Genomic DNA, 3,505 nt, shown 5'->3' on the forward strand with positions numbered 1-3,505 from the left:
GTGGACGCTCTGACGTAGATCGAATGCTTATCTTGTATTTAAAGGGGTCGCAAAGCAAACATGCTTGTTGATCTTGTGCAGACTGACCACAAGTAGGGTATAAGTTAACCTCATGAAATATTTTAAATGTGAAAGTAAGAAATTGATCGATGGAAAGAACTTAACAATTATAGTTACATTTGCTAACAAAATAAAAGCCATTTGTGTGGTGTGGCTTTTGTGTTCATGGTTAAGTGCTAGTCTAATTTCAACATGCAGTTTATAGGAGACGTTTACTAGCCTTGGTCTTTAATTAACATTAACATTAATTTGTGTGCAGCCTACATTACAAACTGTCCTGGTTGTACAAATTGTAGCCTAAATGCAATTGGTCAAATCGGTGTTGTTTTGAGCAAATGAATTGCATTCGTGCTGAAAAACAAGCGTTCTAGCGTGAAAATGCTTGGGAACTAATGTGGTCGGAACTAAAGTTTACAGGACTGCGTTCTCCTGAATCCTCTCAAGCGGAGAACTTCTACATTCTGATTGGTTGCCGCCGCACTGCGTCATAGCTCATTACCATAAAGTTGACCTGATTTCAACTCTCCTCGACGCCCTCAACGTCCAAGTCGCGCGCCGCGCCACTGCTCGATGCCGGCTCACATTGAAAATGAATGACTTCTGGCCACTTTGACGCTCTCGACGGCGGCGGTGTGAACGCACGGTAAGGTAAGACACCAGTCCAGTCTGTGCTGAAACGCTACTGTCAATCAACTATGTTCAAACAACAACAAAAGTGAATTTTGCATCCGATGACCAGGTAGAACCATTCTAAGATCTGAAACTCGGCTTGATCATTTATTGGTGAGTTAAAACCCAGAGGTTTTTATTATTTATTGAATTGGATTGATGAATAGATGTCTATACTTGTACAAGTTCTTTCGTACAACATTCCACAGACAATTCTGACAAGCTACTCGATCCTTTCTGCACATCCCCGTTACTTCCACAGTAACCATTAAAAACGTGGAAGCTCTAACCTTGAGAATAGCTTGGTTTGTCTTGGTTTCTTTTGACTTTTATGCTTCTCGCAGATACTTGTTGTACATCCAGTGTCCATCAGCTCATCATTTTTGAGGTCCGTCTAATCAGCGGTACAATAGCGAAAGCACGAATGGAGCAAAGGTTCAGTCCATAATCTGAGCTGGCTTCACAATGAAATGTGGAGAGGTCTTTTTAGGGTGAAATGTATATGATTATCCGCAACATGCCAGATGGCCACATTGTCTCCATGCAGTGAACTTGAATTCTTTCGGGGTTCACCAAAGTTCACCTGCTCTAGACAACACCATTTATATGAATTGAAAAGGACAAACTGCAGGTTCACAACTTTATAAGGTAATATCACATATCATGTAGAGCAGCTGGAAGGAGAACCATGACAGAAGGTGTCATTTTTCTAAGCTAACTCTACGTCTATTTGTCAAAGTGATTTATGGAGACGTGTAAGGTGTCCAGTCCAAGCATTTGCCGGAATACCAGATTAAATGAATCCAGGAATGCAGTTTTAGCTTAAAATGGAGCAGCGAATAAGAGAAATGGGGAGACAGGCCGAGAAAGAGAGACAGGCTGTGATTCTATTTGTGGATAATTGACCGTAGGGCCAGAGATGGTGCATTTCTGAAGCTCGTAAAATGTAATATATTGTGCTCTGCTCCGTGGTGCGAGGTTATTCAAACAAACCACATGAATGCAAAGTTACATACCGGTAATCCTTCAGTGTTTTACTGGCAGCCTTTACAGAGTTCTCCAAGGTCATCAGCTCTTTCAGAGCAAACGAAAATAAGTGGTTGAGTTACAGGCAGTGAGAAGGGCAGGCCGGTGGGGTCCTGAGACGGGTAGGGGGTGAAAGGGGAAAAGACACAGAGCAGAATAGGATCACACTTGAGAATATAGGGAGACAGGAATGAATAGGCTAGATGTACTGGATCTATGGATTTTCCAGTTATTGCTTCAGACGGCCGTGTTTATTATGTGCTCAGCATTTTACCAGTCAAAATATGCAGATGAACTGCCTGATAAATCTGTTGTGTATTGTTTTAGCTCCACGGAAAAATGTGCCTCCGGAGGTAAGAGCAAAATAATGCTTGTGGATTTTTGCTTTGACAGATTTACCTCAGCGGACAAGGGGACAGTTTTGAATGCAGGGAGCAAGCCAGACCCCCCAACCTCCAGGGTCTCAGAACCGAACCCGATATTCCAGGAGGCGTTATTATTGTGTGTTTGCCAGCACTTGTCAACCCACCTAATTATATCATTATAATCATGCAAACTTGAAGTTAAACAAACAGTCTACTGGAGCAGGGCTCGAGAAGGCCAGGGAAAACGATTAGAATACATCTAACCTGCTCCCCTGCTGTGCTTCCTCTTTCTTGCTCTTTGTTACTCTCTCTCGATCACTCTCTCCTCAAGTATTCCAACAATGTGACAGTCTGATGGTATTTATATCTCATTCTGCCTCAGATTTTTTCTCTCTTTCACTGCTCTCCCAGAATATTGTTATGATTGGCGGTGTGGTACGAGTCCCGGTGCTGCGCAATAACCGCCGCAGTGTGTGGTACCGGGAAGTAGACGTGACACGCAGCAGCAGGATTTTCTTCACGTGGTTCTCTGTTTGTCCTGCAAGTAGAAGATGCACAGAGAGGTGACAGTTGCAATTCTTTAGAATAACAGAAAGGCTTCAGTATTTTTCTGGCAATGCCTGCTCTTTGAGGATTTCTGCCAGGTGGAGAGTTTCAGAAGAGCCACTGTAAATTTAATGTTGCATTTGAAGATCCTAGTGATTTCAAAATTGCTAGTTTTACATAAAGAATGTAAAGAGATTACTGCGGCCCGCCACAGTTTCATAATAAACCTTATAACATAAAAGTTCTTTAACGTTGTGTTTCACACCATTGCTTTGGCAAGTATCGGTCAAACGAATTAAAACCGAAAGCGTAATATGACATATCAAGTCTGTTTGCGCTGCTTGTTTCAAAGTGAAGCACGCACATTGCGCAGCGCATGCGATCGGCTCGTGATCCGGTGTTTTCCACGTCTCAGAGCGGCTCCGTTAACAGTGAATGCAGTGAACTCCGTTATTGAATGTGCTGTGAGTTTAGCGCGTTTGGGAACGCAACGGCCACCAGTTATGCATAATTTGCACATTTGCAAATGTTTACAGTATTTCATTAAATTAGTAATGTTTGTAAACCTGTTTTCACAGAAGCTGGAGTTTTCCGCCAAAATAAAAGTTCAACTGAAGTTTCCGCCAAAATAAAAGCTCAAGGGTTTATCTCTTGCAAGCATGGCCTAACATTAACAGACGCGCACAGAGAAAATACTGTACAGGTACAGCAAGCTCACTGTTCAGAAGAAAAATATAAATATTGGGGTTGGGGTTTATATGAATGTATTTCTGAAGGGAACTGACTTCACAAATGTTTCGATGGCATTTTTGCCCCTCTTATCATTGCTGATCCATAAC

The 3,505-nt window shown here is 42.3% G+C and overlaps 1 long non-coding RNA gene across 1 annotated transcript in view; it reads left to right on the forward strand.

Annotated features, from left to right (window-relative positions):
- LOC107691988 (uncharacterized) overlaps nt 1–3,264 on the forward strand; it is a 3,931-nt gene extending 667 nt beyond the window's left edge. The window contains exons 2-3 of the long non-coding RNA XR_001634608.1: nt 2,270–2,274; nt 3,254–3,264. This is a non-coding gene — a long non-coding RNA (uncharacterized LOC107691988). The remainder of the gene's footprint in view (nt 1–2,269; nt 2,275–3,253) is intronic.
- Nucleotides 3,265–3,505: the final 241 nt, after the last annotated feature.

Source organism: Sinocyclocheilus anshuiensis, unplaced genomic scaffold (genome assembly GCF_001515605.1).
Source record: "Sinocyclocheilus anshuiensis isolate Anshui unplaced genomic scaffold, SAMN03320099.WGS_v1.1 scaffold426, whole genome shotgun sequence".
Classification (NCBI taxonomy): domain Eukaryota; kingdom Metazoa; phylum Chordata; class Actinopteri; order Cypriniformes; family Cyprinidae; genus Sinocyclocheilus; species Sinocyclocheilus anshuiensis.